This window comes from Furipterus horrens, unplaced genomic scaffold (assembly GCF_987537825.1).
Source record: "Furipterus horrens unplaced genomic scaffold, mFurHor1.1.pri manual_scaffold_6, whole genome shotgun sequence".
Taxonomy (NCBI): Eukaryota; Metazoa; Chordata; class Mammalia; order Chiroptera; family Furipteridae; genus Furipterus; species Furipterus horrens.
Window position 1 is genome coordinate 159453705 of NW_028327176.1, and position 24361 is coordinate 159478065.

General features: G+C 35.8%; 1 pseudogene; it reads left to right on the top strand.

Moving 5' to 3' along the window:
• Positions 1-369: 369 nt before the first annotated feature.
• Positions 370-1388, top strand: LOC150007691 (small ribosomal subunit protein eS6 pseudogene; annotated as a pseudogene).
• Positions 1389-24361: the final 22973 nt, after the last annotated feature.

The window sequence follows — 24361 nt, forward strand, 5'->3', positions numbered from 1 at the left end:
CTATGGATAAGTAACTGTGCCAAATTTTTAGAAAACCACCCACATAAGGGAATTGTCTCTGTTTTGATTCAGTCTGAGTCTTTTTCTGCGCTCCCATATTGCATTTTATCCTGCCATCTGTGCTGAGATGCCCACTTTCCCTCAGGGCCTATACAACCCAGCACTCAGTCTTTGTTGTGCATTGCTCTAAGAAAAGCCTTTAAGTACTACATCTTTTAAGCCCATTTTAATTATTTTTATTGTTCTCTGTTTCTGAAGAAATTCATGCTTATTGTGGGAAAATGAAAAAGTAAATAAAATTAGGAGAAAATAAAAATCATCCACAATTGCACCACAGAGATAAATGCTGTTAAGAATTTGATATACGAAATGTTGACTCTTCTTGATTTTCCTTTATGCTCCAGCCCATCCCACGAGAACTGGCAGTGTGTATGTGAACTGGGTGAAGCAGAAGCTGGGTCTTTTTTTCACGGTGCCTCAGCGGTTGGCTGCTTCAGGATAAAGTTGAACGTTTCTTTTCCAGCCACTGGCTGCCAGAAACTAATTGAAGTCGACGATGAACCCAAACTTCTCACCTTTTATGAGAAGCATATGGCCATAGAAGCTGCTGCTGGTGCTCTGGGTGAAGAATGGAAGGGTTATGTGGTTCGAATCAGTGGTGGGAACAAGAAGCAGGGTTTCCCCAGGGAGCAGGGTGTCTTGGCCCATGGCCGTGTCTGCCTGCTGCTGAGCAAGGGCCACTCCTGTTACAGACCAAGGCAGACTGGAGAGAGAAAATGCAAATCTGTTTGGGGTTGCATTGTGGATGCCAATCTCAGCGTTCTCAACTTGGTCATTGTAAAAAAGGGGAGAAAGATGTTCCTGGTCTCACTGATTCTACAGTGCCTCATCGCCTGGGGCCCAAAGGAGCTAGCAGAACTCACAAACTTTTCAGCCTCTCTGAAGATGATGTCTGCTAGTAGGTTGTGAAAAAGCCTGTAAACAAAGAAGGTAAGAAACCTAGGACCAAAGCACCCGAGATTCAGCATCTTGTTACTCCACGTGACCCGCAACGCAAACATTGTTGTATTGCTCTGAAAAACAACATGTTAAGAAAAACAAGGAAGAGGCTGCAGAATATGCTCAGCTTTTGGCAAAGAGGATGAAGGAGGCCAAGGAAAAACGCCAGGAACAGATTGCCAAGTGTCATAGGCTGTCTGTCCTCTTTGAGATCTTCTACCTCTAAGTCTGAGTCCAGTCAAAAACGAGGTTTTCTAAGAGTAACAAATAAAGAAGAACAAACATCAAAAAAAAAAGATGCCCTAAATATTATTTTTGTACAAAAACGGTGCCTCAGTGACCATCCTCCCATGAAAGTACTGAACTACTCCTCTAAACTTATTTCCTAGGAATGGATTTACTAAGTAAATAAACTTTCTAAACTTTTATGCTATATATTGCCCAAACATTGCCTTCTTGTACCAAAAACATAGTCCCACCAGTACTATACATGAATGCCAATCTCACGCACCCTTTCTGACTTTGAGTTCAATACTACTAAAGAGTTTTTTTCAATTTGATATTTTCTAAAGTAATTTTTTCATTTACAGGTCACCGATAGCTTGTTATGGGATATTTATATTTTATTGTCTGGAGACCTATCTATCTATGTATCTATTGATCTATCTATCTATCTGAATATCTCTCTAAGCCTTTGGCCATTTCCCCTTTGATATGTTAATAACTATTTTTATTTATGAGAACATTTTATGTATTAAGGCTAACAGATCTTGGCCAATTATATTCATTGTAAATACAAATGACCCAGTTTGTCTTTGTCTTTTAAATTTGCTGATATTTTTCTTTCTTTCTTTCTTTGTTTTGGAGTGCAGAGATTTGGTTATAGCACTACTCTAATTTTTGTTTATTTTACTACTTTAAGCAGTTTCATCCATACAACTGGCTTCAGTTACTATCCATTCCACTGATGACTCACACCTCCAGGCCAGGGAGCCCAAGACAGAAAGGGACTATCTTACAGACACATGTTGGTATGATAAGAAAATTGATAAAAAGAAAGCTGATATGGCCCATGAAAAACATTATATCAGATTGAACTAAAAGAGATAAAGACAGTACAAAATTAAGAGAAGCCTTTGGACCTCCTGAACATATACATACATATATATAAGATATATGTACATCCTATTGATTTTGTTTCTCTGGATAATCCTGGCTCATACAGGATGTCTGTTACTTGGGTCATTACTTCATAGATCTTCACTTGAGAGGGACTATATTCACAGAGTCATACTCAATGAAGTACTCTTAAAGACTCTCATCTGCATTTATACCTGATTAAGAGGATTTAGACTTGAAACTAAGACTGATACCATAATGAGAAAGTACTTGTCCAGGGTCTTGGAAGGGGTCAAATGCATTTTCCATGTGGATATAATGTAAATAATTTGGGGGTATCCGTCATTTGACACTTTTCCCATTATGAGATGAATCTGTGTCTTTTCCTTAAAGTTGGATGAACTTGTGATTTGCTTGTGACCAAGGAAGGTGGCAGGAAGGAGATAAAGCTTCCACTTTGCTTGTTAGAAGAGTCTTGTTGGAGCTCTGTGTCATCCTGTGGTGAGGAATCTAGCCAATCAGTAACATCAGTGTGTTCTAGCCAACACCCCCAGCTGAGCGGACAGCTTACTCTCAGCTTTTGGGAAGGTATAGTTCTCTTCATGTCCTCAGATATCATTAACTATTATGCAAATTTTAATATACAGTGTCATAATTCAACTGTATTAGATATTTTATTATAATCTTTTTCATTTTTGATTTTTCTTATTTGAGATCAAAGGCTGGGAAAAGTGTGAAATTTGTCCACTAAAGTTGCATTTAAAAGTTTTGATTTATAACTTGATGCTATATGTCTATGTTTGTCATGACTGTTATAACTTCATTGTAGAGTGTATGTTTTTCAACATATGATAAATGCTTTTTCCTCATTTTAAATAATTTTTATTTTAAAGTAGTTCTTGATTTTTAGAGAAGTTATAAAGATAATACCCCTCACTTATTTTCCTCTATTATTAATATCTTACATTAACCAGATACATTTGTCACAGTAAAAAGCCAAAATTGGTACATTACTGCTAACTTAACTTCAGATTTTATTCAGACTTCGCACAATTTTTTTTTTTTAATGTCCTTTTTTCCTCTTCCAGGATCTCATTCAACATAAGTTGTTGTGTTCCATTAATCTCCTCTAGTTTGTGATAGTTTCTCAGTCTTTCCTTGTTTTTCATAATCTTGATTAGTTATTTTGTAGAATGTCCCTCGAGTTGGGTGTGTCTGGTATTTTTCTCATGGTTAGAATGAGCTATGGGTTCTAGGGAGGAATATCACAGAGGTAAAGTGCCCTTCTTCATTATATTATATCAGAGGTATGTGTTATTAACATGATGTTAACTTTTGTCACCTAGCCAAAGTAATTTTTTGCCAGCTTTCTCCACTGGAAAGTCACCTCCTTACCCCCTACCTTTCCATATTCTATTGTTTTGGGATAATCATTTAAGCTGGGTGGGAGGTGAAGATTAAGTTCCACCTCCTGGAAGATGGATGTTTTTCGCGCTTAATTATACTTAGAGATTTCCTTTAGTTTTATATTCAACACCTACATTTTTGTCTGTCCATTTATTTTTCATTTTTGTTGATTCTGTACCATTTTATTTCATCACACTGCTTTTCTTTTTGGTTGATCTTATATTACAGGTCAATGTGTGACTCTTTGTTTTATCAGATTTCTGAGGATTTTATCTTGATTGATTGATTCTCGGGGATGCTGCTTGCTTCTAACATGTTTATCAGAAATAAAGCCTCTGACCTAGCAATGACTTGCTATGTAATGATGGATCATTCAGCTTTCATCTCTGAATAGGGGTCAGCCTTCTTCACATATCACTGAAGTGAAAAGGGACACTTTAAACCTCTTCTGACAGGTGAGTCACTTCTAGCTAAGAAAGTGACCTAAAAAGAAATGCCTTATTTTTCATCACTATAATCTTCTTGGTTCAAATTTTAATAGCTATCGTTTGTGTATTTGGCATTATCCTGAATGCTTTACATGTTAACATCTTATTTTATATTTTCAGCTTCCCAAAGCATAAACCTTGTTCTTCCCATTGTATAGATGATAAACCAAAGCTCAGTGAAAAATAGTCACTTCTCCTAAGAAATGGCAGGAGTTTGAAAACAAACTCATTAGACTTCTAAACCTGTTCTATCTTACTCTGCACCAAAACCTCCAAGTAGACAGCACATTCCTTTGACTTCCTACTCCTTCCTGGAGCTTTCCAAAATATTATTGTTTATTCACTTCAGGATTAGAGTCCTGTAGGCAATTGTAGTACCATTCTGCTCCTATTAAGTAGTGCAAAAATCAGTAAGTGGAGTCTAATGGCAAGATGAATTACAAAACAAAAGCAAAAACAAAAACAGGGTAGATGTCACAATTTGAAATTCTTAGGAGATAAGAAAGCCAACCTTGGATGAATTCAACTAAAAAAACAACAACAAAAAACATTGGAGTGGGCGGGGTGGGGGGGAGCAATGGAGGAAAAAGTGGGACAACTGTCATAGAAAAACAATAAATAAATTTAAAAACAAACAAACTTTGGATTAGCCCTGCTATGTGGAGGAAGATCTCAGGGTGAATTAAATGAAGTATTTGCACATAAGGAGCTCCCAGACTGTGATAAGCAAACATGACTTAAATTTTATTAAATTGGGAATATTCAAAACATGAGACTATATAATGAAAAGGACCGCCATCAGGAAGCTCTATTCCATTGGCATTAAATGCCAAGCTCCTGAGTTAGTGACTCAGATGGAAGGAATGGCCTCAAGTGGCATATTGTTTGTTTAGCCAAGAAACTTCGTTTCGAAAGACCTGACAAGTTTCCTAGACCACTTAACTTCTCCCTAATACAAAGCAAGACTTTTTCCATTTAAAAATTAGTCTATTTACAAACATGTTTGTAATTAGAATTTTCACAGGCATTTCTGAAAACTACTAAACATTAGTTAGACATGTTAAGAGATTTCTAGTATTAACGTATTAATGTTGTCTACATAAGCATGACTATAAATTTTTCCCCTAATGTGGACAGGAAAGTATCATTTTTAAAAAATTAAGTCTTTGATTTAAAAACATAATACATTTCAAGGAAACAGAGCATTGTTAGTTCAGTAAGTGTTTTGTAGAGTACATGTTTACTGGGAAAATTTAAAACTTAGCATGCTATTTTCCATAACTTGATATTAAGTATCCAAAATATTTTTAAAACTTAGCTTCTAAAATGTATATAAAACTAAAATGTTACATATATTTTTAAATCAAAACTTCATGTACAATCTGCTATCTGATGTGAAATATTGTACTTCATATTTCAGTGGGATCACCTACAAACCTGGTATTTGTTGAAATATTATTTGTTGAAAAATCAGATATGCTGTTACACATTATCTAATTTGGTAAGATTAGATTTGATGCCAAGCTTCCTATGGGCAGCCTCTGTCCCTCTGGAAAACATGTAATGAGTACCCTAGCAGACCCTGAGAGTACTAAAATTTTTAAAATCTTAGTGTACAAACTTTTAAAAATGTGTACATTTGTGGATGAAGGTAGATGGGAAAGTACTCTTTTTTAAAAAATAATTTATTTGTTTATTTATTTATTTATTTATTTATTTGTAGAGAGAGGGGAAAGGAGAAAGAGAGGGAGAGAAACATTACTGTGTGATTGTCTCTCACTTGCACCCCCAACTGGGGACCTGATGTGCAACCTAGTCATGTGCCCTGACTGGGAATCGAACCAGTGACACTTGGTTTGCAGGTCAGTGCTGAAGCCACTGAGCCACAGCAGCCGGGGCAGGAAAGTACTCTTTTGATTAAGGGACATGATGTTAAATTTACATCTTTATTACATCTTAAATTGCAACAAATCAAAAAAAGATAAAACTTTATGAGATTACAATTATTTCTTGTAAGACACTTGCTTGTAAAAATTGTTCTCTGCCTTCATTTATTTTTGTTTTTATTTTAAAAGCTAAAGTCAAGCCAAGCAGAAGAAGACAAGAAACCCCAAATCAAGGTAAACATTGTTATAGCAAAACACAGCATTGTGAAATAAGCCAGAAATGACATTATCATGCATGTTGTACAAAGCATCCTATATTCTCTTTCTCCAAAAATTCTTGTTTTACATTTCTTAAGGATATTTTCTATATAAAACAGATGCTATTAAAGAAAATACTTCTGCATACTTGTTTTTCAAAAATGTTTCTATTTTTAATTTTGATAGAAATATGAAAGACATCCAGGCCCTGCCTGAAGATTATTTTCTGTAACTGATACCATAAAAACTGAAGAGAGAAAAAAAAAGGGGGGGGTGTTTAAATTTGACGAGCTCCTGCATGTCTGGGCATATATCTGAGAGAGATATCCAAACCTCCTGATTTCCCAACTTATATGAAAGTATTGTGAAGTTTTCAGAAGTTTCTCCATTTCTGCTTACTTTCAACTGAGTAGAAGATATTTTCAGAACTTAAAAAAGATAGCCAATTGGCAGTTTTTATGATCAAATGGTCAACGAATTATTTGTGTCAAAAGAAAACAAAAGACTTGTATGTGCCAACATAAATTCCATAGAAGTTTAACAAATTATAAAATATAATGATAATTACATAATAATTAAAACATACAGCTTAAGATACTGAACGTAAGAGGTGTGGCTGAAGTTAGACTAATTTGTCTGGTTTCAGCCACTGTCTCTTGCTTTTTCTGTCTTCACCCTTCTGCCACTTTAACCCTTAGTAGCCGCAGATAAGCTTAAGGAGGTAATCCTGGTAGTTTAGGAAGTCTTTCAGGAAGCTCAACCCAACAGCGGGTGGCACGTAAAATGAAGTCAGGTCACAGTAAGACATGATTAGCGTGCTAGGATGAAGACGTATTCACAACCTAGTTTGTGAGTTTTAACATACTCTTCTATTCCAATTTTCCTGAATACCTTGCTGCTCTTTAAAATAAAGGCCGTAATATTGAGCCTGATTCAGACCATCACCCTTTTCTAGAACTGCATGCTGATTGACGGGCCCACCCACTGATGGGCACATTATTTTGTTTGGATGGATCAATCAGGAAGTAGTACTCACCTGAGGGATAAGTCAAGACTTTTCACTGCTTTGCTTCATTCATTGATTCATTCATTTGTTCATGCATTCATCCATGTAATAATTAATAAATATACATATATATATTTATTAAAGGGTTCTAAGAGAAATTTTAAGGCAAGAACCACTAAGATTTAGTAAATTACGGAATAGAGAGACGGAAACAAAGACAAGTCTTTACCATTTCTGGTTGTTAAAAAATTTTGCCAAGCACATTTCTGCCACCTGGGATCCAGGTTAGCATCTTTATACCTCTCCTCCCCCTGAGTCCAGTGAACAAAAGGTGCCCTAGGAAAGAGGTTTCTCTGTCCTGGGACTTCAATACCCCGTCCTCCCCATTCACCTCTTTTATAGCCTTGTCTTTCATGCTTCCTGGGCAGGCTGCTTCCATTGTAGCAAGTTTGATGATAAAATTCTTTAAGAATGATGATTTTAAATTGAAGTTAAACCTACTAATGTATACAAGCTTCTCTTTATTATGTAGTGCAAATGACTACTTAAACTCCATATTCCAAAAGCTACCCTTAGAAGAAATAATTGGGTAACCTAAATGTCTTTATGCATTTTATGAAGCATAGCAAAATATTTAATAAGCAAATGGGATTTGATATATATTTCTCATCCTCGGGAAAGCTTTTTTTCAGACTATTATATGATTTTATTATTGTACTTTGTAACAGAAAGGAAAAGTTTACTTTGTAGAATAATGACATAAAGTATGATAAAGAAATTACAATTAAAAAAAGTGAGCTACTTTCTAAAAGTTATGAAACCAAGAAGATGAAGGAAGATAGGCTGTTTTCCACGCACACACTATATTTCTAAAATAAAGATATCAAAGCAAATACTTTGCCCGTAAAACCTGTAAAACCAAGTTTTCTATGGAAAGCATGTGATTGATTTCCCAAACAAATGAAAAACACTAGCTTGGACTTGTTCTTGTTTTTACCTTTTTTTTCTTCTACATGAACAAACTCCATGGTTAAACTCATTAGGTTAAATCCCGTCTTTGTCAGCTAACAATTGATAATTAGAATAGACTTAATCTTAATGTACCTCCAGAGGAATGCTGACAAAAAAGTAGCACTGGTCAACTGAAACGCAGTGCTCATACTTTATAGGTGCATGAGAAAGTAAAAAATGAATGTTCTTTGCCACTCAGCAAGGACACAATTTTAAAATAGTTGAATACAAATCAAATTTAAGGACTTCAGAAATGAACTTGGCACTGATCACATCTATACGCACAATCCCATTTAGTTATGCAAAACAAATTACAAACAACAAGATATTACCAAGAACAGAGAACCGAGTGCCAGGAATCCACTGTGTATAGTTTTTGCTGAAAACCTCCTGTAAATACAATTACCCTGTTCAATTTTTTTAAAAGATTTTATTTATTTATTTTTAGAGAGAGGGGAAGGGAGGAAGAAAGAGAAGGAGAGAAACATGGATGTGCGAGATACATCGATTGGTTGCCTCTCACATGTCCCCTACTGAGAACCTGGCCCGCAACCCAGGCATGTGCCCTGACTGGGAATTAAACCGGCGGCCTTTTGGTTTGCAGGCCAGTGCTCAGTCCATGGAGCCACACCAACCAGGGCACCTTGTTCAATTTAGTTGTAAACCGACTCACCATAACATGCATTGTTGAAATGCTTTTTTAAAAAATATTCATCCGAGGATATGTTCATTGATTTTGGAGAGAGAGGAAGGGGAGAGACAGAAACATCAATGTTAAATAGGAACATCAATCAGTTGCCTCCTGTATGTGCTCTGACCAGGGATGGAACCTGAAACCTTGGTATGTGCCCTGACTAGGAAGGGAATTGAACTTGCAACCTTTTGGTGTACAGGATGATGCTCCAACCAACTGATCCACCCTTCCAGGGTTGATATGCTTTCTGATGTGTATCTGATAAGGGTGATAAAATAAAGCTTAAAAAAAAGAAGAAAACACTGGTGATTCTGTGCTTCCTTCACATGACTCTCTATTCTAATGAGATTATGAACTTGGAAAAAAAGTATAAAATGTAAAGTGGTTATTTTCCTGACCTCATTATATCAGATAAGATAATCTTTTCATAGTGGTCTGCTCAAAGTCTAAGCCTTTTTTCTAAGATGTTGGGAGATGAATCAATACTATTTAAAAGGCCCTGTTCTAATTTTCTCCAAATCTTCTGTGTTTCTTTCTGAAAATATTGGAAATTAGTAAGAAAACATGAAGAGCTGACCTTAAGAAATAAATTTGATTTTTTTAAATGCAATTTATTAGGCACCACAGTGTGGTTGGATGATACCCACATTGGTCAATGTCATCTCTTAACACTAAAATCTTCCAAATTTTTTGAGTTCTCTATGTCCACAGAGTAAACAAGCACAAACATCTGTTTAAAGCAAATATAAATCATTAGAAGGAGAAATGATAGTGCTTCAGTATTCTGGGGTGTGACGACAAGATTACCTTACCCTTGCTACTAGTTGTCAAGGACAACTGATTTCTTGCCGAACCAGATGCTTACTCAGGCTTATAGTAATACACATGTAATGGTCTTAGCATGTGAAAAGCTTTTGGCACATCACAAAATTATAATCTAATAGGAATTCCTAATGCTCAGGGCTGTGAGCAAACTGAAATAATGTACTCCGATTAGTATTTAATATATACAGTTTTTTGTGGATGCATACAAAAGTAATTGTGCATTCTATTAACAAGTTGTTTTTTTAATGTCATGACAAGAAACCTGTAATTCCTGTTAATCGCTTTTCTCTAAACTGTCTTAAATATACATAATTTTTTAAAGAAAAAACAATATTGTATTTCTTTTAGCAACATTAGTGCCTTCTGTGTTTGTTAATGATGGCATATTCAGCTACTTAAGAACATTATTTTCTAGTTGCTCAGTGTGTATTCCTTCTAATTTCTAAAATCTTGTTTCCTTGACAAAATAAAATGAAAGTAAATATTTGCAGGAAAGAAAAGATAGCTGTCCTAATGATCCTCTTTTCTTTCAAGTAGTCTTCTTTCTTTATGAATAATCTAAAAATAAAGAGTAAATATCTGTCCTCTCCCAGGATGATTTTGTTTTATTTATTTATTTATTTATTTTTCCTCACCTGAGGACATGCTTATTGATTTGAGAAAGAGAGATAGAGAGAGAGAACCTCAATCAGTTGCTTCTCATATGCATCCCAACCAGGGACCAAATGCCCCAACCTAGACATGTGCCCTGACCAGGAATTGAACCTGCAACCTTTGGGTTTACAGGACCACACTTTAACCAACTAAGCTTCACCAGTCAGGGCTCTGAGGATGATTTTGGAACATTCATAAATAAGAAAGTGCTTTTTAAAATGGAGTAAATTTTTATTTATTTTTAATTTTTTAAATTGTTGTTCAATTACAGTTGTCCCAATTTTTCCCCGTTGTTCTCCACTGCCCTGCCCTGTTGTCCATGTCCTTAGGTCATTTATACTAGTTCTTTGACTAGACCCTTCCCCTTCTTTCCCTGCTTTTCCCCCTTCCCCCTCCCCTCTGGTCACTGTCAGTCTGTTCCTTGTTTCCCTGCCTCTGGTTCTATTTGCTTGTTTGTTTGTTTGTTCCATTAGCTTCCTGTATTAGGTGAGATCATACGGTATTTCTCTTTTGCTGCCTGACTTATGTCTTTAAGCATAATTCTCTCCAGTTCCATCCCTGCTGTCCCGAAATGTAAACATTCCTTCTTTCTTTCTGTTGTGTAGTATTCCTAAAATGGAGTAATTTTTTAGATGTATAAATTTTAAAATATAGTCACTGTTGCAACACCAGGGATAAAAGAGACAAGTAAAAGAACAAACTAACAAATAACCCGTTGAAAAATCAGGAGAAAAAAATAGAGGAAAGAAAAAGTAAAATAACCTACAGTAACTGACTCAGAGAGAAGCAATGTTAACATGTTGGTGGGCGCCCTTCAGAACTTTTTTCAGATATGCATAATCCGCACCTTGTTACAGCAACTTTGGGAATGAAAATAATGTTACATTTCTTTATTTAAATAACTTAACTTTGGTTCAGTCTTTCCTAAGAGTCTTTTGGCAAAAGAATCTTGAAGATGCCCAGCTAATTCTGACAATAGGAGAGTCATAACTCCTACCCCTCATTCCCCCAATCTAGCCTCTGCTCTCTTTTGGGAGAAGAGAATCTCAGAAATGAACCTGGCAGCTGATCTCTCTCCCTCTTGCCCTGAAGACAGCAACCATCCTAACCCACCGGTTTGCTGCCTCCAGCACCTCCTTACTGCCACAGTTTCCTCTTCATTCTGTTGGTGAAACCAGAATTCAGGTGTACTTCATTTAGAGCAGAGTTTGGCAAACTTTTCTGTAAATGTCCAGATAATAAATATTTTAAGCAATTTGGGCTAAGAGGAAAAAAAAAAAAATCAAGGATTTTATGTAGTTACTCGTAAAGTCTGTAATCCTTTTAAAGGCTAAAACTCTTAAAAACATTATTTTTTTCAGCTACTTTTCCTCAACTATGGCAATCAAGTATGATCTAATTGATTTATCATTTGTAAATGGCTTTCCTTGCTTGGCTAGCAAAGGAGCAATTTGGATACTACACTTTGGAGCCTAATTTTCATTTTAAAAAATTTTGTGAAGAAATTCTGCTGTAATGAATTATTTCATGTTAGGCTGTATATTAGATGGAGGGATTATGGTCAATTTTATCAGGTGCAATTAGGTGCAATGGGTGCTTTCTGTGTGGAACTGTATACTAAAGTACTTAGGGATAAACTCCAGTAAAGAAAAAGAAAACAATTAAAAAATATAAAATATGGCAAAATGTTGCTTACTATTAACATTCATAGAGAGGTACAAGCATAGAGTTCATTGTAATGTGTCTTCTGAATGAATGTTTAATTTTTTTCAAAAATATGAATAAGGAACAACTTGTGAAAACTAAAATTTTACTGCATTCCATTTTATTCATATGTATCTATATAAAATACTTTGCATGAAATTTTCTAATTTTTCTGCTCATTGTTTTTCTTTGAGTTGGAAATGTAGAGTCTGGTTATGTTGGTACATAGTATATTCTTTTAGCACAGCTGCAGTGTCACTGCATAATAAACACTTTTCTTTACCATCTAATTCAATAATAAAATAACCCAACCCCACACTTCACTGAGCCTTAAAAGCATAGCTTTTCAAGTCCAACATTGTCATGTTTTCTTGTGTTGACATGATAGGTACACATCGGTAATTGACAAAAATCATGTTCTGGTACAGCAATGTGCATGGCGGTTGATGTGCTGTTGAGTTATAATTGCATCACCGTGACTTGCAGCACACTGAGCAGGGGCTGAAGTGATGAGAGTGCCACATATGGTCCCTGTTGCAACTACTTAATGTTGCCAGTGTAGCACAGAAGCTATGATATATAATTCACACACAACTGTATATGGCTGTATTTCAATATTACTTTAGTTATAAATGCTGAAATTTGAATTTCATATAATTTAAATATCATGAGATATTTTTAATTAGTTTCAATCATTTGAAAACATTAAAAACATCTTTACTTACTCATGGACAGTATACAAGACAGGCAGTAGTTCAGATTCCATCCATGGGTCAAAATTTACCAATTCTTATTTAGATTAAAAGCTTTATATTGTTGACATTTCTGTCTTTATTCAAGAAGAAGAAGGAGGAAGAGAAGGAAGAGGAGAAGAAGGGGTGAGGAGGGGGAAGGGAGGCGAACGGGATTTCATGGTGCTGCTCACTAAGGTCTAAAGTCGGCTCTTTATAGTCAAAGATAGCTCATTTTCTATCTTTAGAATCACACTGAGACTTCCTTATGGCTCTAGCTTTGTACTGAGAATATGAAGAAAGAACTAACTCCTGTATTTCCTAAATTAGACTACAGTTAATAACTTTGTAGGATTATCGGTTGTGAGATTATTCACTGACTTGTCCTCCTTACCTTGATAAAAACCACAAAATAAAGCAGTGCAAGGTTAGTAAATTTTCAAATGTCTGCTCTGCTCAATCTCACCTGTATCCATGTTGCTGGTGTAAGCCTTTGTGCATACATTATATATAGAATTGAAAGTCTCACAGCTACATTTTCTCTATTTTCAAATACTCTTAGAGGGGACAATCATAAAGAATTTAAATTGCTGGACATAAAATAGACCAAAAAATAAAAGAATAAAAAAGAGTCTACGTAATGAGGAGAGTGGTAAATTTTCCCAAACAATAAGTAAAGAAATAAAATAAGAAAATAATGAAGGACTTTTTCACACAAATGTGATTCTTAAAACAAAAAGAATTGGGAAGGAAGAAATTTTGTGAGGCTTAAAGTGTGAAAGTATAAAGAAGTAATTGCATTAACTATATTGGAAGGAGTTCCAATCTTTATTCCTCCTCATTTTATTGCCATCCAGAAATTTACCCAACCCATGAATTTTGAATATTAACATTTTAATGTAGTGGAAGCTAGTGATGCAAAGTGGTTGGGAGAAGAACAGATTGAGAAATAAGGAGAAGACAGAATAGTGTTACAGGTGCCCTTTTGGACATTATAGGAAAACGTCCAGTTCTTTAAGAGTGTACATCTTTGCCGTGACCAGTGTGGCTCAGTCAGTTGGACATCATCCAACAAAGTGAAAGGTCTCTGGATGGATTCCCAGTCAGGACACGTGCTTGGGTTGCCTGTTCAGTCCCTGGTCAGCCCATAGGAGAGGCAACGAGTTGATGCTTTTCTCTCACATGGAGGTTTCTGTCCCTCTCTTTCTTCTTCCCTTCCTCTATCTCTAAAAATAAATAAATAAAATCTTTTTAAAAAATGTACATCTTTTATTGCTTAGGTTATTTTCTAATCCCCTAGGGGTAAAAAATTGATAACTTATAGGAAACTAGAGGTAATTCAGATGAATCTTTTTCATAGCAATACAAGCAAAATTGTCCCTTAGAGATATAATCAATTTAACTAAACATTACTCTATAACTGTGGTCTTCAAAGTATGATTCAGCATTCCCTGCAGGCCCCAGAGACCCTTTCCAAAGGCCTAAAAGATCAAAACTATTTTCATAATAATATTAAGGTATATCTTCCCTTTTCACTTTTATTCCTTCACAAGTTTATAGTGGAGTTTTCCTGAAACTACCTGACATATAGCAGAAGCAGAGATGAGAAGACATATTTTCTATTAAGCCAGACATTAAAGAGACTTACAAAAATATAAAACAATGCTACTCTCCTCACTAACTTCATATTTGTTTGTAGAGTATCAGTAATTTTCACAACTACATCACTTATAATTTCAAGAACTATCTTTCACCTGAAAAGTATACCATTATGTTTTTCACTAGTATTTCAAATTTATACTTAAATTTTAGTACATTTGTAATTTATTTTGCTGCATGGTATAAAGTAAGGACTTTTTTCCCCCTCAAGTGGTTGGCTTGCTCATTTGCTAAATAAACATTCTTTTATTAATCATTTTAAATTTCACCCCTATTATATATTTGATTCTTATATATACTCATTTGTTACTGGACTTCTAGTATATTATATTAATTTCCCTCTATTCTAGTATAAGTTATTAAATTTTTAAATCATTAAAATTATATATTTCAATGTATAGTTCAACAAAGGTACTGTCACTATTCCTTTTCACATTTCTTTTCCAAAATGAAATTCTTCTTAAGGAAAGTAAATATGTTCAAAAATAGAAAGTAAGTATATGAATTATATATGTAAACTGTTAGCAAAATATTCATTAGTCTTTTTTCAATCCATAGGGATTTAATTTTTTTAAATTTTATTGAGATATAATTGACACACAACATTGCACAAGTTTTGAATGTACAACAATGATTTAATATGTGTATGCATTATGAAATGGTTAATACAATAAGTTTATTTAACATTTATCAGCTCACAGCCATGCTTTTTTTGTTATGAGAAGTATTAAGATTTACTCTCCTAGCAGCTTCCAAATATACAACTTAGTATTTAATAACCTTTAGACAGAGTTGAAAATCAGTCTACAAAATCCCAAAACCTATATTGAGCAACTACAATGCCACATATCTTACAAAGTACTTTACAATGACATATGTATTAATTTTGGTTAACTCTTTCTTAGACAATGTTTCAACTCATGTTTTAATCTTAGCCAGAATACAAAATATCCAAAAAGTATTGGTGTTTCTATTTAATAGTTACCTACATTTACTATCTCTCTCTTTTTTTTAATCACTAGCCACTTTTTCTCATGATTATTAATTTGAGAAGAGCAGTTCTAATATATTTTCATTTTTAACAATATTGTTGTTGAGTGTGCTAAAATATCCATTGTTGGCCAAAAATGTGCTAGCACATTTTTTCTGCTTTATTTTGGGCCACAAAGTTGTCATTATTCTGAAGATACTTGCCTCTCTTACTCCTTTGTAACAGAAGTGAAGAATGGCATGACAGAAGGCAATGACATAAAATGTTTTATTTCCTAAATGTATCTTCTGTTTTCTGTATAAAATATGATAAATCTTAACAGATAACAATAAACTACTATGATGGTTAATTTTATCAGTCAACTTGATTGGCTGTGGGGAGTCCAGATTAAATGTTATTTCTGGGCATGTCTGGGAGGGTGTTTCTGGATGAGATTAGCATTTCAATCAGTGGACTTGCTAAAATAATTTGCTTTCCCCACTGTGAATGGGCATTATCCAATTCACTAAGCATCTGAGTAGAATAAAAGTGGAAGAAGAAGGAATTCAACCTCTTTTTTTCCCTGCCTTATTATTCATTGAGCTAGAACATCTCATTTCATCTTCTCTTGACCTCTGACTGGAATTTATACCATTGGCTCCTCTGGGCCTCATATCTTTAGACTCATACTGAGATTTCTATCACTGACTCTCCTGAGTCTTCATCTTGCAGATCACGAAACCTCTGAGCCTCCATAATCACGGGAGGCAATTCCTCATAATAAATCTATATACATATACAGATAAATAGAATATGTGTGTGTGTGTGTGTGTGTGTGTGTGTGTGTGTATGTATTATTGGTTCTGGTTTTATATCTCCTGTTGGTTCTGGTTTGCTGGAGAACCCTAACAACCACCTTTAATATGTAAAAGTTAGCAAAAACAGCAACAGCTGTAGCATGTAGCATTTTAGAGACACATTTTAATGACTACTCCATAATTGTCTGTCATTCTAATTATTCATCCATTTATTAGTATTAAATACTTCTTAAATATCTCAAGAAATTTTAATTTTTATGTCTTCTCTTTCTTTAGTTTAATTTACATAATATGAAGCTACATGTATAATGGTTATATGGTTCTTTATATGAATGCTTCTTTTCTTTTTGCAGTTCTTCAGGCTTTCATATAAAATGTCTTGGCATAGCTAACTTATTCCACATTTCACTGCCTTTGAAATTCCAAGAGGGGTTTCCTGTGCTCTGTTGGCCTTTCCTACTTTCTTCTCTTTTTCTCCACAGATTCTTATGGGCAATAATATCAAATAACTATGAAGACATCTGATATTTCCAGAGAGAGGATTTTCTTATTGAAAAAAAAAATTTGGAAACAGGAAATCATTTCTAGTTAACCACATTCAACGTTCCAAAGCTAAAAGCTTTGGAAAGTTTTATTTTATTGCTTTTTGATGTTAGCATAATGTAGGCTTTTACATTTACTGTGAATATCTTTTTTTGGATGTATTATTTTAGAAGGTGCTACATTAAAATGTCCTTCAGAATATAACCTGATGTGTGTGCCAATAGTTTCATCTGTCTATTATCTACTTATCTATCTACCTATCTACCTACCTAGCCATATATCACCTTCTGTAAAATAAGCAATGTATGTAAAAAAATAGAGCTATATATTGCAAAGCAATAAAACTAGGATGATAAACAGTGATGTGCAATATAATGTGAAGAAAATTATTTTGATATTTCACAGAGAATTACTATAATATATGATATATTTGGATTTGTGTGCTTGCTCCTGAATATGAAAATTACTTTTATAAATTATAAAAAGGTTCCAAAGAAGACAAAGAATATGACAACTCAATTATAATGTGTTATTATTTTTTATATGGAGACAGTTGATTGTAGCACTACATTGATCCTAGTAATCCAAGTTTATGCTTTGGCATCTATAGTAAACCCAGTGAAGTAGAATTAAATCAAAAAGAGTTAAATAACATCCCCTCTTTACTTTGTGTCCTTCTCTCTACTCAACATGTAAATTGCCAAACAACAGAGATAAAAATTACCTTTTTCACAATTCTTTATTTTTGGTTGCACTGGGTAGTACTCATGAAAACAATTGAAACACAGGTTAAGTGCTCATTATGTTTGTATACACTCCAAGGTCATTCATATTTGTTTTACGTAACCATCTTGGGAAACTAACAGGAAAACCAAAGATACATCAACATTTCTCTTTTGTATAGCCATGTGCCTGAGACACATAAAGAAGAGTCACCACCTCCTCTGGTGACCTGATCTTGGACCTGCCTAGGAGAGAGTGAATGACTACACTGAACACCCTGAGGCTTGTGCATGCCAGCCTCACTAGCAGTCATGCCAGCCCACTCTATGGGAAGGTGGAGTCTAGGGTAGTGCAATCTGCTTTTGGGCTGGAAAAGGCTCTAAAGAGGACATGACACACAAGTCAATTTCCCAATGCTACCAGGGGGAGAGCTGAACATTGTTGGTTGGTTGGAGAACCTTGCAGAGGAAGTGTCTCTCTTTACATCAATGTATGATTCCTGTCACATGATCCCATCAGTAGCATTCACCACTTGTGCATAGTGTTTATGATAGTGTAGGTGTTCAATGAATAGAGAACATAATAAAAGTAATTAAGTGTCCCATATGGATGGTCACATTGAGAATTCCAGTTTCAAAAGGACCTGGGGCCACACAGAATTTTAGAGAGTTTTAGATGTTTAGAGAGTTTTAGATGTATAGAGAGCTCTGCTGGGAGATGGCTGTCACAGAAGCTGCTGCTTAGAGAGAATCCACTGACAACTATAACAATCACTGAGAACAGAGAAATGTGAGAAGCAGTGGGAGGAGAGACACCTTGACTTGCACCTTTTGCTGACTGAAATTGCCATTGAAAGCATCCATCCAAAAAGTTCATCTCCCAGCTCTCTGCTGGTTCCCAAAGTATATGACCATTTTAGATTATAGAGCATGTTCTGTCTTCAGATGTACAACTGATAATGTTTGGGGCATATTTTCAAAACAATTTTGTAAATTTTGTCTTAAAGTTTATAAGTGGCAGATCTAGAGTTGAAGAGGCAAAGGGGAACGTAAAAATGTAGGGTGACTCGCAGTCTGTCATTCAGTTTAGTGCAATCTGACAAACACTTTTTCGTGGTTTCACTGAAAACTTGGAACATTTGCTAAACCTCCTATCTCTTTGAGCCTTTATTTAAAAATATCTATAGCTTCAATTGTAAATTCTTTAGGGTTTGGAGGAGGAACGACTCACATGGGCTCCACTCACATAAGCCTGGGTTATACTAGAGTCATTGAATTCACCACTGGAGAACTTTTGACCATCTACTAATGTTCAATAACTGATACTGAACTAATTACAAAGGGAATGCCTAATATGGTTCAGAGTGTTGCATTTAATATTTTTTTTTTTCCCTGAAGGGGGCTCACCTGACTGGGAACTGTACTTCTTTCCATTTTTTCAGGCTCACTACCTCTTTTTAGGTACCTGCATTGAGAAAAGACCTATCTTTCTAAGGGTTATTTTAATCATATTACAGTGCAATTTATGCCAGGAAGAGTTGGTATTCAGGGTGCTACAGCTGCTGCTGTGAGTCGGTAGCCTGCTGAAGAGTCAGATTCCTTTAAAAGAGGTTACCAAACCCAAAGAAAACAAGTGCTGCCAGCTAGACAGAGAATCCCTGCACATGGGTGTTGCCAGGTCTTCGTCCTAGACCACAGCTTACCAAAGGGCTTGGACTGCCTGTTTGAAATTATAGCTTCACAGTTTCCTTGGAATGTGCTAGAGGCATCTTTTCCAATTTTAGTGTCTTCAGGAAGCCAATTTAGCTTAAGTCTTTATATTCAGCTACTCCTTTTCACTGAAATACCCAATATCTTTACACCTAAAAATGAGGCTAAGATATTGGGAGTGGCTGGACAGCTAGAAATGTGTTCACAGAACTAATCAGAGAAAACAAAATTGGTTGCTAACATGTATTTAATAGAAAAATTTAAGAGACTATGTTCAATTTTTTACAAGAAAACTTAGATGGGCACCAATGTCAACCTGCATGTGCTGAGATTTCTTGCTATTGCCAGTAACATGGAGTCATTTTTTAGCCACAGACTGTGGCAAAATTCTATTTTACATTTTAATGTAAATTTTTGAAGTTACAGAAAACTGGAATAAAAAAGGAAAATAAAAGCATTCATAATCTTATATTCTTCAACAATTATATTGATATATTTGTATTTGTCATCAAAATTCATTTTCTGTATATGAGGTCTGCTCAGAAGTTAGCTAGCCATGTAATATGAAAAAGAGACATTTATTGAAGAAGATACAAGAAACATTGTACATAGGACAACGATGCCTCAGTCCTCTTCAGAGTAGGCACATTGGGACCTCACATCAGTTGCCCCATTGTGTTATTCCTGAATCTCATCGATGGCCTGAAATCTCTTCCCTTTCAAAGGTTATTTTAATTTTAGGAAAAGCCAGAAGTCACAGGGTGTCAAGTCTGGTCTGTAGAGGGGCTGAGTCACCTGGTCAATTTGATGATTCTTTCAAAAACTCTGTAAGAGACATGCTGGATAAGCAGATGCATTGTCGTAATGAGGATAGTTGCCCATAGCTATGGCCTTCTGAATCATCTGAATAATTTCCATGGACTAATGTTCAAGCTTAATGGAAAATTTAATGCATATTTGTTACTCTACTTGCTCAGTCATTTTGAATGCAACAGCAACACAGTACACATGCTCACTCAACAGCATCTACCACCCCAATTACTAACACAGTGAAGTCATCATTGTTCATGCATATGCATTCCAGTCCATTCTCTTTGGCTGCCAGGTTACACAGGTGTTGCACAAACTGTTCGTTATAGTAACAATGGCTGGATTTTTTCTGGACAGACCTTGTATGTATGCTGCAGTTATTTTTCAGGCTAATATTTATGGAGCATGTAAGCTATGGTTCCTAAACTTTCTACTTATTACTTCATTTTATCTTTACCCAAATCCTATAAATTAAGCTTATATTTTATAGATGAGAAAACTAGAGTTCATAGAAGTTCAATTAAAAACCCTATACCACACAGTTAATAAAGGAATTATTGAAATTCTCACCCAGGTCTGTCAGATTGCAACAGCCAATTGTAAGCTCTTTCTGTATATTGCCAATACTGCAAGGGAAGTCACAAATACAAATATCCTTGAAGAGCTACTATTTTCCAGGGTAACAACTGCCTTTTTAAGTGGGGAAAATAAGTTATTACATTCCCTGACAATTGTTAATCTATGCATTTATGATTAAATTTAACAAGGCTGGAGATGACTGAGACCTAGATGTCCTGCTAAAGCAAATGTCACCTTTCATGCTCAGAAACATTTGTCAAGCCTAACTGAGCCACATGTGTTCATTTCTTACATATGGTGCAGCAAACAGATGTGCAGACACTGTGAAGCCCAGAGGAGCTTGTGCTGGAGACCATTTTGTTACACATTTGACATTACAGCCATCTAGGGAAATATTAAGTCATTGATGTATGCAATATTAAGTTATTGATATTGTATACAAGAGCACAAGAGGTTTTTAATAACTTTTTAGTCAAATGGACAATTATTAATAAATAAATGATGGATTTTATCAAATGCTTTTTCAGCATCTATTGATAAAATCATGTGGTTTTTGTCCTTTATTTTTTTTATGTGGTGCATTACATTTGCTGATTTGTGAATATTGTACCATCCTTGCATCCCTGGGATAAATCCTAGTTGAGCATGGTGTATGATTTTTTTAATGTATTGCTCTATCTGGCTAATGTAAAGGAAATAAAGAAAAAATAAATGGAACTACAGCAAGTTTAAAAACTTCAGCACAACTAGAGAAACCATTATCAAAATTTAAAAGGGACCAACTGTATGGGAGATCATACTTGCCAATGATACACTGAACAAGGGTTTAATCTCTAAAATATATGAAGAACTCATACAACTCAACACCAGGAAAACAAACAATCCAATTAAAAAAATGGACAAAGAACCTGGATAGATACTTCTCCAAGGAGGACATACAGATGACCCATAGGCATATGTAAGGATGCTCAAAATCACTAGCCATCAGAGAGATGCAAATTAAAACCACAATGAGATACCACTTTACACCTGTCAGAATGACCATCATCAACAAATCAACAAACAACAAGTGCTGGAGGGGAAAAGGGAACCGTGGTGCACTGTTGGTGGGAATGCAGACTGATGCAGCTACTGCGGAAAACAGTATTGAATTTCCTCAAAAAATTAAAAGTGTAACTGCCTTTTGACCCAGTGATTCTAGTGCTGGGAATATACCCTAATAATTTGAAACACCCCCCAATTCAAAAATACATATGCACCCCTATGTCCATAGTAGTGCTATTTACAATAGCCAAGTGCTGAAAATAGCCTAAGTGCCCCTTAGTAAATGAGTGGATCAAAAACCGGTGGCACATTTACACAATGGAATACTATGCAGCAGAAAAAAGAATGAACTCTTACCTTTTGTGACAGCATGGATGGAACTGGAGACTATTATGTTAGGTGAAATAAGCCAGGCAATGAAAGACAAATACCATATGATCTCACTTATAAGAGAATCTAATGAGCAAAATAAACTAACTAGAACAATAGAACCAGAAGCATAAAAACATGGAACAGACTGATAGCAGCCAGAGGGGCAGGGGATAATGGTGGAAAGACAGGGAAGGGACTAGTCAAAGAACATATATGTATGACCCCTGTACATGGACAATGGCATGGGGATTTACTGTGGGAGTGGGGGTCAGCCTGGGTGGAAAAGGACAAAGGGTGAAAATTTGGACAACTAAAGTCGAATAACAATAAAAAAATAACATGATGGAGCTCAAATATATTTACTTTAACTTAAAATGGACTGTAATTATTGGATTCAAATTTCTCTGACTACAAGGGTGATTAGACACAGTTTAGCTAGTGCTTATAAATGAGGTGGTATATGTTGAAAATCTAACCTGTATCAACACCTGTTCTTTAACCTCAGTTTCTGAGAAATTGAGGCAATAATATCTCTGAGTGCTGTTGTTAAGGGACATTGGATAATCCAACACCAAGTACTCATGACTATGACTGACTTATAGTTTGTATTTAAGAAATGTTAGCAATTCAACACTAGGACAGGTTAGTCAACAGAATCCATAACTTGTGAATACATTCTCTTCTAATTTTTAATGGATTTTGTATAATATTGATTTTCATCTTGAAATACATGATTTTAAATTCCAGAAATAACTTAAAACATGATAAACTCAAAGCCATTGTTCCTAGACTTTCATCTTGTTCTTCATGCCTAACTTGCTTAGTCTTTAGGATTTAGTTCAACATTAAGAGCATTCTCATATCACTCTCCTAGTTTACGTTAATTGCCATGTTATGTAAAGTACTAATCATATACCTTTACAATGTTTATTAGTTTTGTATCTTTGTGATCTCTTAGTATCAAGTCATTGTTTTCTCTGTCATTTTGATAATTTATCCAAACACCAAATCACAATGTTTAAAACTACAAAATGGAAATGATCAGGTAAAGAAAAACTATTAAGCCAAATGAGCTATAGCGAATCAGAACAGATGGCTCTAAGCCCTGAGCTGTCCTCTGATGAGTGCAGCCTGGATTTCCTGGTTTAGTTCCTCATCTATCGTCGGCAGCCGTCCGTCTCGAGAGACGATGGTGTAGCTTCTTAAGAGTCTATCTGCACCGCCGAGAATGGCTGTGCAGTCCAACTCGGGAGTGACACGGTATCTGTCTCCTCCCGTGTTGAATCGACATCTTGTGATGACGCTGGAGTGTCCTCTCCAGTGAAGCTGAAGCTACAGAGCCTGGGCAGGGTGATATGGAGGGTCTGCTGTTGCCCATGCAGCAGACCCCCCCTCTCTTCGCAGCTGAAGGGTCCAAGGGAAAGACGGAGTCAATACAGCTTGGCTTCAGGTGCGCTGCAGGAGTTGCTGGTGTTGACTACAACGTCGAACCGCCTTAGGGACTCCGGCTCCGGATTTTCTGTCGGGGTTTACTCCCTTAGCCTTTCCCCTGAAGAGGTATGCCGCAAGGCAGCGGAGGTTTTTTGGAGTCAGAGTTTTCCTTCTCTGATGTGCCCTGACTGGAAGATCGAACCAGCGACACTTAGCTCGCAGGCCGACGCTCAATCCACTGAGCCAAACCAGCCAGGGGAATTCCTCATCTATATAATGAAGATTATAATATCGGTCAGGCCTTCCTCCAAGGATATTGTAATGTAAGATATTATATGTTTTTAAAAGCCCTCTGAAAGCTCTATAGTCTGAGTATGAGAATTTGATTTTTAATTCTTTAAGGATAAGCTGAAAGAAGTAAGTGTGCCCTATAAACTGTATAGTGCAAATGTTGTACATGACATTGCATGGGCACTTTTTTATTTAATCCCTCACGATGGAGGCATTGTGGCATGATCTGAGGTTCTGCAATATTGTAGAGGCTTTCCAGAAAAGAGAGCACATGACACTAAGGAGAGCTGATGAAGGGTATATAACTTGTCTTGGCCGTGTGTTTTATAGGTGTCCAGACAAGGAACCAGAACTGGGGGCTGGCTGGTCTCCTCCGGAAACATGTACAAAGAGGTGGGTATTTGACCCCAACATTGGATTTGGGGTAGGATTAAAATAAACAGAGAACAGAAGAGAGGGAGGTATTCCAGTTGGAGGAAGAGGCTGAGCGAACATGTTCCTAGGTAGAAGAGCACAAGGACTGAACAAAGACTGATTCGGATGCAGCAGAGCCTTCCTGTAGCGAAGGAGTGGGAGATGATACTGGCATGAGTGAGTGTCTGAATGGGAATGCCAAGAGAAGAATGCTCT